The 13,515-nt window shown below is 47.4% G+C and overlaps 1 long non-coding RNA gene across 2 annotated transcripts; it reads left to right on the forward strand.

Annotated features, from left to right (window-relative positions):
• Positions 1-6,022: 6,022 nt before the first annotated feature.
• LOC106148582 lies at positions 6,023-8,691 on the forward strand. Of its 2 annotated transcripts, none has more exons than XR_001234156.1 (3): positions 6,023-6,101; positions 7,734-7,865; positions 8,617-8,691. It is a non-coding gene; the product is annotated as an uncharacterized LOC106148582 (long non-coding RNA). The 2 variants fall into 2 exon arrangements; XR_001234155.1 differs by having other exon boundaries at positions 7,734-7,872; positions 8,617-8,666.
• Positions 8,692-13,515: the final 4,824 nt, after the last annotated feature.

Here is a 13,515-nt window from a genome sequence, read left to right on the forward strand (position 1 = left end):
GCTCTGGTAAAGTTTCAGATGGGTCTGTTGTGTTTTCAGGGTGGCCGCGCCCTTCGTCCGGCCACGGCGGCTTTCTCTGCTGATCTCCTGCACCTTCCCTCCCCGGCCTCTCTGTCCCCATCTCTCCCGGCTCTCCAACGTCTGGGCGTCAGGACACCAGGCTGGGGACAGTTGTGTCCCAAGAGGAGGGCCCAAGCTCCGGAGCTTATCTGTGTTGCCCAAGAGGAAGGGAGCCGGGGCCCGGGCCAGGGTGCTCGGGGCCCTCGTCTGCAGGGCTTTCTGCTCCCGTGGGGTCTTGGGGAAGACCTGGCGGCTCCTGGGGGTCCCGCGCTTCCCACGCCCGCCCCGCGCACTGCGCAGGCCGGCGGCGGGGGTCTCGTCCCGGGTCCCCGAGACGCATCCTGCCACCTAGAGGCCCGCGGCGGGACTCCTCCCGCGGCTCCGCGGCCCCTTCCAGCTCCCCCGCGGACGCGAGACCTTTTCTGCGCCCGCTGCGCGGCAGGTGGAGCCCCCGTCTGGGGGCTGCCCCGAGGGACACGGGGACCTTGCTGGCGGGGAGCCGCCCGATCCTCTGCCTTGGGCCCGAGCGTTGGGAGGAACTGGACTCTGCGGGCTGTGATCCCGTCAGGAAGGACCGCAGCACCCTGACTCCCCGGAGCACCCCGATTCTCTGGAGCACCCCATCCCTCGGTGCACCCTGACTCCCCGAACAACTCCATCCCCCGGAGCACCCGATCCTTGCCCCTCGGGGAGCGGGCTGGGGACACGGGAAGCCGGGCGGCTGGTCGCGTAGATGCCCGGGACACCGCCCGGGAGGCCGCCGGGGCGCCGTCTCGCTGGAACGCAGTCACCTGCGCCCGGGCCCTGGAATACCTCTCTCCGCGCCAGGCCTCCGGCTCCGCCCGCGGTGGTGGGGGCGCCCGGCAGCCGCTGCCCCGGGGAGCCGCGCCCCGGACCTCCGCGGTGAGGGCCCCGCGCCCCGCTCGCCCCCTCGGCACCTGCGGTTCCCACCCCGCGCGCCCGCCCGCCCCAGGGAAACAAAGCTTTCCGGAAGAACGGGGCTGCACACCTCGCAGCGAGCATCCCCAGCCCCTGCGCGCCTGTGCCCTGAGCCTGGCGTCCGCTTTTCCCTTGTTCCCACTTCTTCATCTCACAGATGAGGAAACCTAAAGCTCAGAGAAGTTAGGTGACTTCTGTGGCCAGGCGTGATGGCCCAAGCCTGTAATCCCAGTACTCGGAGGCTGAGGCAGGAGAATCAAAGCAAGTTGGAAGCTGGCCTGGGATAAGTGGTGAGAGGCCAGCCTGGGGTGGCGGGGTGGCGGGGGAGTGGACAGAGAGAGACAGAGAGAGACAGAGAGACGGAGAGAGAGAATGAGAGAGAGAATTCTTTCATAGCAGAGCCACGCTTGACCTAGGCAGATAGTGCTGCTCACAAATCAGTATTTTGGGAACTTCACGGAGAGGCCTTCAAACGCGACCTCAAGAAACTAGGTTCTCTGACAGAGCCTAGTCCATCCCCATCTGCAGGATGTTGGTTTAATGTCATCCAAGTGAGGAGGAGCCAGGAGTGGTGCCGCACACCTACAATCCCAGTATTCTGGAAGGCTGAGGCAGGAGGATCCCAAGTTCAAACCCAATTTAGGGAAACTTTGTTTTAAAATAAATAAATAAATAAATGATGGGGATATAACTCAGCACATAGACCCTAGGTTTAACTCCTGGTACCACAAAAAGAAGAAGGAGGACGAGGAGAAGGAGAAGGAGGAGGAGGAGGTGCAGGAGGTGGAGGAGGAAAAGGAGCAGGAGAAGGAGGTGGAGGAGGAAGAGGAGCAGGAGAAGGAGAAGGAGGAGCTAGGGGGTGGAGGAGGAGGAGAAAGAGAAGGGTGAGGAGGAGGAGGAAGAGGTGGATGAGGAGGAGGAGGTGGAGGAGGAGGAGCAGGAGAAGGAGAAGGAGGAGGAGGAGAAAGAGAAGGATGAGGTGGAGGAGGAAAAGGAGCAGGAGAAGGAGGTGGAGGAGGAGGAGGAGAAGAAGAGGCACCAGGGTTTGTTCTCTCCCCACCACATAAGGACAGAGTAAGATGGTGCCCACCTGCAAGCCAGGAAGAGAGCCCTCGCCAGAAAACAACCCCACTGGCACCTTAACCTTGGACTATGCCCTTCAGAATAATGAGACAATAAGTTCCTGTTCCTAAAGCCTCCCAGTCTGTGACTTTGTTACAACAGCAGGCAAGCAGGTGAACACACAACATGGTCTTGGCTGTGATTCAGACCAGACTCTCTCTCCCTACATCTGTGGCACACTCATACCCTGTGGAGACACGGGAACAAAACTCACGCACAATGAGGGTGCTCCCTGGCCAGACTCACCAGCCGGGTCCTTATCCCACGGCCAGCGGGATTTGGGTGGGCACCTTGGGACTCAGCATTGGCCTGATCTCTTGGAAGGGGTCAGGCCCGGGAAGCAGCTCTGGTAGGCAGGTGTCAGGGCCCAGGGAGACTCACAAACCTGACTGTGCTAGGGCAGGCCTGGAGGTCTGGTACCAGGCTGGGGACTCTTACCCTGAGTCGGGAAATGGGGGCATCAGCAGGACGTTTCCTTGGCCTTCCTGTCTTTCACAATAGCTTATTGAGCGTCAGCCATCTGTGGAGGGGACGTGGGAGCTAGAACAGAAAGGACGAGAAGCAGCTGCCTGTGAACAGGTAAGTTTTCCAGGTAGAGGGAGATGCAAGTGCCAGGCCTTGGGGAAAAGATGGGGAAGTACAGAGAGGAAAGGGAAGTTGGTGACGTGGACCAGACTGCAGGCCTTGTGGGCCACGGCAAGCAAGAGTTTGATTTTACCAAATGGAAGGCAGACTTTTTGTCATCATGGTGAAACACAAGAGGAATAAAAGACACAGGGGTTCCAGGAAGGCAATGAACTTTGGGGGAGCTGAGAAGACACCATAGCTGATAAAAGCACGCCCATCACCCCTGCGAGGGTCCAGAGGAGGAGAGGAGGACTGCTCTTGGTCTTTGTGCACCCGCTCATCTGCTCAGCTGAAGCCCTGTCTCCCACTGCTGGAGACACAGGAAAGAACTGACCACTCACTGTCTTCTAAAATTGATGTCCGGGGCACAGGGGAATCAGAGCTGGGAGTAGGGTATGATGCCCCATTGTGTAACCTAGAGGAGAGAAAAGGAGATCGCAGTGCTAGTATTAGTTTCCTATTGCTGGGTCTGGTAGCACATGCCGGTAATCTTAGCACTTGGGAGGCTGAGGCAGGATTACTATAAACTGGAGTCCAGTTTGGGCTACATAGTGAGTTCAAGGCCAGCCTGAACTACATAGTAAGATTCTGTCTCAAAAAAAAAAAAAAAAAAATACCCAACCATTTACTAGAATTTCTCATTTATTGAGAAAAAAGAATTACTCAGAGCTTGCAGGGATTAATATACACAGCCTCTGAATTGATGCCACCCTGCTGCCAGGGAACGAAGACCTAATGGTAGGCAGGTGGCATATGGAGTCTGAAGCCCATTTCAAATCACAGATACCCCAGCATGTCTGTGGACCAATTGTGTAGTTTCTCCTTAATGTAAATAGGGTAGACATACTTGGTAATTGGAAGAATAGCAAGATTTAAGGATACAAGAGTGGTAAAATCCCATTTAACTTTCCCATTTGCCCATGAAGAAGGCATAAAGATATCAGAAATAACTGCAAATTTCCATACATTTTATCAAGCAGTGGCTCCAGTTGGATTTGTGGTTCTAAATATGGTAAATTTACCTGAAAAAAATCAACATATTTGATCTATAATCTCAGATTTAGCGTCCATGGATTCAGCTCACCACAGATCAAAAATGCATTGCCTTCTCTCCAGCAATGATCCGGTGATCTCATGGGTGGCTCCTTAGGACCAGTGACTTCAGAGAAAAAGCTGTGGGCTCTTTTACACATTTTAATACATAATGTACCAACTGGAAATGGACAGCTACAGCAATAGGGCTCCTTCCAGGGTGACCCTAAAGGACATCACTGATATCTTCATGATAGATAGAATTTCAGGTGGGTCATTTAAATGTTCACTTTATCTTGGTTTAGAGATCATCAGAAACACGTATTTGCACTGATGCATAGAACTTATTGGTTTTGCAAAGGGGCCATGGCACTGAAAAAGACAAGGATTAAAATATTAAGTGGATCCAAGCCAGGTGTAGAAGTGCATGCCTGTAATTCCAGCACTCAGGAGGCTGAGGCAGGAGGATTGCTGGGAGTTAGAGGTCAGCCTGGACTGCATACTGACTTCAAGGCCAACCTGAACTACACAGTGAGACCCTGTCTCAAAAAAAAAAAAAAAAAGATTAAGTGAATCCAGATGTGGTTGCACATGCCTATAATCCCAGTACTCTGGAAGGCTGAAGCAGGAGGATCACAAGTTTGAGCCCAGCCTGCACAGTTTAGGAAATTAGTGAGACCTTCTCTCAAAATAAGTAACAAAACAAAGGCTGAGGATGTAGCTCAGTGCAAAGGCCCTGAATTCAATTTCTAATACTACAGAAACAAACAAATAACCAGTAAGGAGTTCTGGGTAAGAGGTACATGGATAACTTCTTAGGATGGGTATACTACATGCCATCTGTGTCCTCTACGAACTCACATCGCAGGGTGCCTATAAAAGGAAGCATTCAGTATTGAATTGTAAAATAACAGGGTTTGTGACACCAGCCAACCTCTTCCCCCAGCTACTCCAGTGCTTATACAATAGTCCATAAACAGAAGTCCATGGTGGCGGGGATGGAGGCTGGGCGTAGGCTCCACACGGCTTGATCTCACTGAACTTACCTGGCTATCACTGCTACTAAATACCTAACTTGCATAGCAGAGACCTACAATGAACCCTAACATCCCCGAGGAGTTCAGCCAGTCACTGGTGGAAAGTTGCTTATACTGGGCCCTTTCCTATGTCATATACGTTATAGATAGGTAATAATTTGCCTCCTTGTGTTACACAAAGGTGATGGAGGCCACTGTTTTGAACTGGCCACCTGTACCAGGCCCCAGCACACTAGAGTCTAGAATGGACTTGCTCATGCTAAGTGCCAGGCAAATAAATTGAATTTTTGAAGGGAGCTGGTATTCTAGGATTATTTTTGTCTGGTGTTGGTTTCCATATATAGATTTCTCCACATCATTTTTTTTTTTTGGTACTGGAATTTGAACTCAGGACCTTGTGCTTGCCAGGCAGGCACTTGTGCCACTGAGCTACATCCCCAGCCCATGAGCTGTTTTTCTAAAACAACAGGAGATCCCAGTCAACCTGAGTCTGCCTAATAAAGATGTCTCTTCCTTTTGGCCTGATAAGGGAAGGAACTTTGAAACAGTCTTTTGGTTTTGTATGACTGTGTTTTCACTTTCTTCAGGCCTCCTTTGCCTCCCACATCTGCTCAGAAGGAGATGTTGCCTCACTGGAGAACCGCAAAGGAAAAAGCCAATTAAGATCTTTAAACTCAATTTGTTGCAATTTTGTCATCTGAAGCTTGCCAGCATCATAACCCAGAGAAGTAAGAAAGGCCTTATTTACCATCATGCTCTCCTGCCCACATTCGAACCGGGCGGCTTCTGCCAGTAAAATGAATTAGCTGGTTTTGCCATACACCGCATCATCCGAAGCGGCTAACGGAATAACCCGCTAACGCTTCACTGCCAGTGCCTGCTGGGAGACAATACTCACAGCAGATAGGATGATACGTTATAGCATCAAAGATGATGGGCTTTGAATCGAGATCAGTTCATGGTGCTGCCTCTCTGGCCATCGTGTGTAGGTCTGTAAATCAAGAGGTACAAAGGGGGGTGGATTTTATCAAGATTATACCTAACGACCCCTAGGGGCTGGGGATTTAGCTCAGCGGCACAGCGCCTGCCTGGCAAGCGTGAGGTCGTGAGTTCAATTCCCGGTACCGGAAAACAAACAAACAAAAAAAATTTCACCTAACAACCCACTTGGAGCATTTTGATTTCCCATCCCTAACATTTTAGAGCTCTGCTGATTTTGAAGCCTCATTCCCAAGAAGGTGAAGTCTGCCACTCGGGGAAAATGGTACCAGCACTGCTAGATTGGTAAGTGAAACTGCCACCTGGCCATTTTGGGGTTCCTCTCCCCAAAACCCAAGAGACAAGTAAGAATGTTACTCTTTGTGGGCGTGTGCACGTGTGTGTGTGTGTGTGTGTGTGTGTGTGTGGGTGGTGCAGGGGGCTGAACCCAGGGCCTTGCACCAGTGAGGCAAACACTCTACCTCTGAGCTTCTTCTCCAGGCTGAGATGCGACTCATCTTTGTGGACACAGTGTGACTGCTCTCAAGTACCAGGGAGGAACTCAATTGCTAGTACACAACAGGAACGTGAAGGATTATGCTGGGAAGAGAAAAGATTCCTGCGGCATCTCTAAGTACTTCTATGTGTAACAGTAAAGGTTAATGAAAAACTTCGGCAACTGAAAAAACAAGAACTTGGAAGATTCGAATTTTTTGAAAAGGTCCTGATCACTTATGATCCTAGCTGAAGGCAAACAAAACACAGAATGAGTAGAGGAAGAAGGAAATTTGTAAATATCAACCTGGGCTCCATGACCATTTGCAGAAATGAGACTATAACAGCTAGGTGTATTTCTTTCCTCACCTTTGTGTGTGTATGTGCATGTTATCTATTCTCTTCTCTAGCATACTTTCCTTTATTATTTTTTTATTTTTACTTTTATTAATTAATTATTTATTTATTTATTTATTTATTTATTTTTTGTGACAGGGTCTCGCTATGCAGTTCAGGCTGGCCTTGAGCTCACTTTGTAGCCCAGGCTGGCCTCAAACTCACAACAATCCTCCTGCCTCAGCCTCCCAAATACTGGGATTATAGGCATGCGCCATCACACCTGGCTCCCTTTCCTTTATTATTGTGTATAAGTTTTATTACAGATTAACTTCACATTTTAGGGTTCATGTAACAGAATCAGTGGTATCTTGGTACATAAACTTAATTTCTTCTATGATTTTGGAAAAGATGGCCACATTTGTGTGGCCATCCAACTTGTGGCAATCCTCCTGCCTCAGCCTCCCGAGTGCTGGGATTACAGATGTGTGCCACCATGCCTGGCCCTTTTTTATTTTTTTATTTTAAAACAGTTTCTTGCTAAGTTTCCCAGGCTGGGTTCAAACGTGATTTTTCTGCCTCTGCCTCTGCCTCTCAGAGTGCTGGGATTGTAGATCTACACCACCATCCCTGACTGTCTGATATTTTAGAGTAGTATGTGTTTGTGCCCTTTGCATAACCTAGTGAACAACACTGTGTAATTAGCAGTTTTTACAGCCCCTTTGGTCTATTTGAAAATTTGGAGTGCACCAGAGCTGCATCTCAGTGTGAACCTCTTCTCTATACTTTCATTGTAGACAAACAAACTTACTTATATGCAATGAATCCCAAATTCATTACAAACCTCTTGCCCAGCTTTTATCATGAAGACTCTGGACATATATTTTACTGCCTTCTTAATATCTCCATGTGGTAGTTTAAGTACCTCAATCTCGATACGGCCAAAACAGAACTCATGATTCCCTACACCTTCAGCCCACTCATCCAAGCCTACTCTTCCCTAAGATTTCCCCATTACGGTAAATTATACAACCATCAAAACAGCTCCTCACATACAAATACATGAAATCAACCCTAATTTCTTTCTTCTTCCTACTGTCCATTTAGAATTCATCAGCACGTCCTAAGAAAAATATCTGCATAATATACTTTGATCGCTCGAATATTTCCTCATCTCATCATGCCCGCTGGTACTGCTCTAATCCGAGCCACCAGACTCCCTAGCCTGGACATCTGCAGGTAACAGGTGTGCCTTCTCTCACTCTTGCAGTGTCCTATACTCCTGCTTTATGCAGCAGTCAGGATAAACTTTTAGAAACATAAAGGAAGAGAAAAAACCCTAAAGCACAGCCTTAGGTCCCTCTCAAGTTTTCCCGACATATATTACAAGGTGAACATGCCTGCCCCTAATCCACAAGGCTTAACAAATGAGGTCCTTGTCCACTTCATTCCTCTGGGCTATCTCACGTGCCACCCTCCCCCGCCCCACCTTCACCCTGGCGAGCTATTGTTTGAGACAGTCTCACTATGTGGTTCAGGCTGACCTTGAATTCAAGGTGATCCTCCTGCCTCAGCCTACTGAGTCCTGGGATTACAAGTCTGAGCCACCACATCTGGCTCTCTTTGGCTTTCTTTTTCTTTTTTTAAGAATACTGTTATTTACCTTTATTTCAATATATTTCATTTTTTAAAAAAAATTTTATTGGTACATTTTAGATATACATAGTGATAACATTCAAAGTAGTCTGGCTTTCTTCTTGAGGCTGGTGCATTTATGGAAGTCCTAGAGCTCCATAAAAGGGTGCATGAACCTAAATGGAGGGAAGTGCATAGACACATCCTGAGGCTCAGCATCTCCTGGGCTGGTACCTGAGTGTCAGCACGATGAACAGAGTACGTGCTATTCATTCCCACTGTGACCTGCAGCCTACTCTGTAAGATGCCTAGAGATCTACCCTCCTCTAACCTAGCTCCACCCATCTCATTACAGACTCTTACTCCTGCACCAGCCTCCTTCTATCAATGCCTGGGTATCACCACACAAAGGAACCGGGGAAGCTGCCTGCCTAAGCCCTATGTCATGAATCTGGCTGCTCCTCTTCCCTGCTTGTGCTGTTGAAGCAGTTGTCAGAGCAGATAAACTGAACTCCCTGGGTTTGTCTTTCACTCTGGTTGCTGCAATTTGAAACCATACCCAAAGCTTGTGAGGTTCTTTTTCTGTCAAGATTTATCCTATTTGGGAATGGTGGCTGTTCAGGTGAGCTTAATAACTAGGTAATAGCTAGATACATCCGTTTCCCTTTGTCTTGGAGATACAAGCAAGGAGATCTGTGTTAGGGGTCTGTCAATCAATCAGGAGTCATTAGGGAAGTTTGAAAAAAGAAAAGGAAAGGAAAAAGAAAAATCTCCTAGCTCTGTCTCAAAAATCACGGCAGCAGAATTTTCTGGGCTTCAGGAATTTTTGTATGTGAAATTATGTTTTAAAAATTCATGAGCGATTCTGATGCAAATCCTGGATAAGAATCAATGCTTAGGGAAGCTACCTAGGTGACCTAATTTTTTTTTTTAAGAGCAGAATATATTTATTGAGGGAAAGAAAAGAAAGCTTCTGTCCAAGAGAGGGGACAGAAGAGGGGCCTGAATGGGTTACCCCAGGTGATCTAATTCTTAAAGTTAATTTTTAAAAAATTTTAATTTTTATTAGTACCAGCTTGCCGTATGTAATAATTACATTCTTCATGGGGTGTTAAACCTTTGTACATGACCCTTCCTGTTCTTTCCGTCCCATCTCTTGGCCCCTTCCAATTTGCAAAAGATCCAGCTTCCTGTTTCCTGTTATTTGCAGATGATTTAAATGTCCCTGTCCTCAAAGGAGTCAGAATAGACTTACGAACTCCTCGCATAGCTTTGCATTTGAAAGTTGATGAAAGAAGCTGAGAAATATAAGCCAAGGTCTCCTGCAGCGTCCTAGAGGCAGGACCTAGGCCATCAGGCAAGTTCTGCCTAGGTGTTGAAGAAGGGCAGGAAGGGAGACAGTGGGAAGCGACAGGTAGGTCAGTGTGGAGAGAAGGAAGAAGGGCTTCCCGACACCGCTTTGGCTGTGATGGGTTTTCCCCACGAGGGGAAACTCTGCCTGACAGGCTTGCTGGAAGAATGGGAGGATAACATCTGGAGAGGGCTAAAAATAGAAAGTATTATTGAACATTTTGTGGCTGCTTACTTGAAAGAGCAGCATAAATCATTCCTTTGCCCAGAGCCCTTATCTGTTCTTTATACCTTTGACTGTGGGTATATAGCAGGTGGGGATCAAGAAGAGGGTGGTAAAGGCATTTCTCACCAGTGGAAATCCCCTTTGGGTCCTGCATCCATTGGTGGGAGGTGGGATCGTATCCATGGAGTTTGCATGAGAGGAACAGGCACAAATAAGACAGACGGAGGGAGACAGCAAGGTGAGGTGGTGCACACTCCTGGTCCCAGCTCCTCGGGAAGCGGATGCAGGAGAACTGTGAGCTTGAGGCCAGGCTTGGCAACACAGCGAGATCCCCATCTTTAGGGGAAAAAAGAAGATATAGTAGGAAGATCAAGACAGCGGGACACAGGCTGGTGCAGTGGTAGAAATAGAAAGTCCTGCAAGGAAAGAAGAAACGCAAAGAGAGAAGAGAGGGACGGACGGGATGGAACCCTTCGTGCATCCTCTATGCCTGCTGTGTCCAGTGAAGGTGTTCTGACCCTTAGATTCTCTGAATTCGCTGGTGCCTTGCTCCCACGCCTCCTGGGGCTTAGCGCCTCTTGCTGACCAGAGCTTACAGTGAGATTTCTCCCAGGGTTTCAGTCAAGAGTTTGCGAGGGCTGCCTGCACCTAACCGGTGGGAACCCCAAAGGTCTCCTTGAGCCCTGGCTTCTGCCCATCGGGAAACCTGGCATTCCCACCCACCTTTAACTTCTATCCCCCCACCCTCACCCTGCCCCCACGGCAGCAAACTGCTGAGATTTCCCTTTAATGTGCTTCTGCTCTTAGTCAGCACAATGGCCTCTATTCTGTTCAACTGATACCCTGCTCCTCTCCCTACAGTCAACCTTTCTTTAGCCTTAATCCCTTAAAACCCCTTAAACAACTCAAAAGCAATAAAGAGATAGTTCTTGGTTACATTTCTCCCCCTTGCTTTGTTCTTCCTAAACCTGTTCTCAGATTGCAGGCCAGAAGGTCTTTGTGTGACTGTTGACTCATCCCATTCACTCTAATGAGATCACCGGCAGTGGCAGCGTAGACCGGGCGGCTGGCTGCTCGCGCTGGGTGTTGGGTAACAGAGCTGTCTAGTGAAGGGACGGGGTTTCCTGCAGGAAAGGAGAGGGACGGGGCCTGCCGGGCCTGGGACTTTGCAACATCAGTGACTCCCAGGAGCCCAAAGGCATGATCCTTGGACGCTGTAGGGTGGCTTATCCCCCAGTGACCTGATCCCTTCTGTCCCACACTCCCCCCAGAGTCCCCAAACACCTACCTCTGTAATGGCATCAGCCGTTCCATCTCCCATCCCACTCCCGGAGGGTTTGGGTTACATCCGCACCAGAAAATACACATGCTACTCATTACGCCGTCACCTTGAATTCTGCTTCTTAGCACAAAAACGTTTGATGGAAATTAGCTAGGACAGGTAAATTTTGATGGGGAAATAAGGCTTTAGATTCTTGCTGAGGAGGACAAGACTTGGTCGTGTGAAGGAATAGAAAAGACAGTGTGCAGCTCTTGGGAGCGTGGGGCGGGGGACCCGGATGTGAACAAGGATTTGGACAAAGCTCGCTGCCTCTCGGAACCTAGGATCCTCCTCTGTAAAAGGAGGACAGTACAAAGTTGTTAGGCCAGGTGACAGCCGCAGGACGAGCAAGCAACACGTAAACGGAATGGATCAATATACCGACTATAAGACAACAATTGGTGCAAACCACAAAGGGAGTGTCACCACACAGATGCTGCGTGTGCGTGCGTGCGCGTGCGTGTGCATGTGTGTGTGAACAATTCAAGTAACTCTAGTCATGCAGTATTGTGATCAGCAGCCGTGGGAAGGAAGCACGGGTGCTAGTGTTAGAGAAAGCTGGCAAAATTCTACCCAAACCAAGCAATTTAGGTTTATACAGAGGTTCATTAAAAAATTGCATGTACATCTCCACACACAAACACATATATGTACATGTACTGCTGTTGGTGTGTATGCAGTATATATTGTTGTACAGTATATATTACTACACAGTATATCTTTATACAGTATGTACATTTATGTTCACATAGGGGAAGGGACACATGGATAAAAGGATTGTGTGGCCATGAAAAATGTGGGGCCGAAAAAAATCTTTACAGTAAGAGCGGCTCTGTGTGAGAGAGAAAGGAAAGAAGAGGCTGTGTGTCTTGACGTGTGTCTCTGGTAGCATCGTCCTGGGTCTGGTGCCTCTCTCTGGACTGTGTCCTGTGCCTTTAACCAACGACCAAGGCTAGGCTTGACCATGTCATGGGTCTGAACCCTCACCCCAAGAATCTCTGCCTCTTTCGATGTTAAATGTATTCTCTATTATTAGTAAGGAATTTTGCAAACCTGGAGAGGTAACAAAATATGCTGTGTGTGTGTGTGTGTGTGTGCGCGCGCGCGTGTGTGTGCTGGGTATCAAACCCAGGCCTCAGGCACAAGTTGGCCTAGCACTCTGCTGCTGAACTGCACTCCAAGCCCACACAAGAAGAACTTAGATGAGTAAATCAAACTCACAACATTAATAGCTTTGTGTGAAGTTTATGAATATGTTTACAAGAACCTAGCTTTATGCTTTGGTTTGCAATTCAATTTTTTTTTTTCTTTTTGAGACAGGGTCTTGCTATGCAGTGCAGGCTGACTTTGAGCTCACTTTGTAGCCCAGGCTGGTCTCAAACTTGGAATGATCCTCCTGCCTCAGCTTCCCAAGTGCTGGGATTACAGGCGTGTGCCGCCGCATGTAATTCAAATTTGATTTTAAATATAAAATGTTAGAATTTAATTCATGTTTTAAACATCTTTGAAGTAAGTTGAGTGGAGCAACTGCTTACAAAATTTAATAGATTTTGTTTATTAGATTTATAACAGTTATTTAAAACCTTGGAGGTAACTCAGAATCAACTTGTCAGATTTTTTAAAACACATTTTTAGGATCTTTCTTGGTATTGCCTTGATGTACAGATCAACTTGAGGATCAGGCTCATCTTAACAACACAGATTTTCTAGTCCATGAACATAGTATATCTCTCCCATACTAAGGACTTCTTTCATTTTCTTTTGCAGTGTTTTATAGTTTTCAGTGTATAGAGCTTGCAGTTTTCCTTACACTTATTCCTAATTATTTTGTTTTTATTATACTTTAAAGAATGTCATTTATTAATTTCATTTTCTAAGTGTTCATTGCTATAATACATACATGCAGGTGATTTTTAAGGTGTTTATATTATATTGTATGTTCTTGCTGAATTCAGTTATTAATTTTCCTAGCCTATTTTTAGATCCATTAGGATTTTATGTATGTGTAAACATTTCTTCCAAAACAAAAGAAAACTTTATTTCTTCTTTTCTAGTCTTTATAACTTTATTATTATTATTTTTTTTTTGTAGTAGCTATGACCTTCAATACAATGGTAAATAGAGGCAGTTAGAATGAATTATCAGCTGGGCCTAGTGGCTCCTGCCTGTAATCCAAGCACTAGGGAGGCTGAGGCAGGAGGATCATTGCAAGTTCGAGGCCAGCCTGCACTACAAAGCTCAAGACCAACCTGAAATGCATAGCAAGACCCTGTCTCAAAAATAAATAAATAAATAAAATAGAGTGAATTCTCTTTCCCTTGTTCTTAATGCTAGGTAAGAAGTGTTGAGATTTCACC

Source organism: Chinchilla lanigera, unplaced genomic scaffold, assembly GCF_000276665.1.
Source record: "Chinchilla lanigera isolate Chin_1 unplaced genomic scaffold, ChiLan1.0 scaffold00023, whole genome shotgun sequence".
Taxonomy (NCBI): Eukaryota; Metazoa; Chordata; class Mammalia; order Rodentia; family Chinchillidae; genus Chinchilla; species Chinchilla lanigera.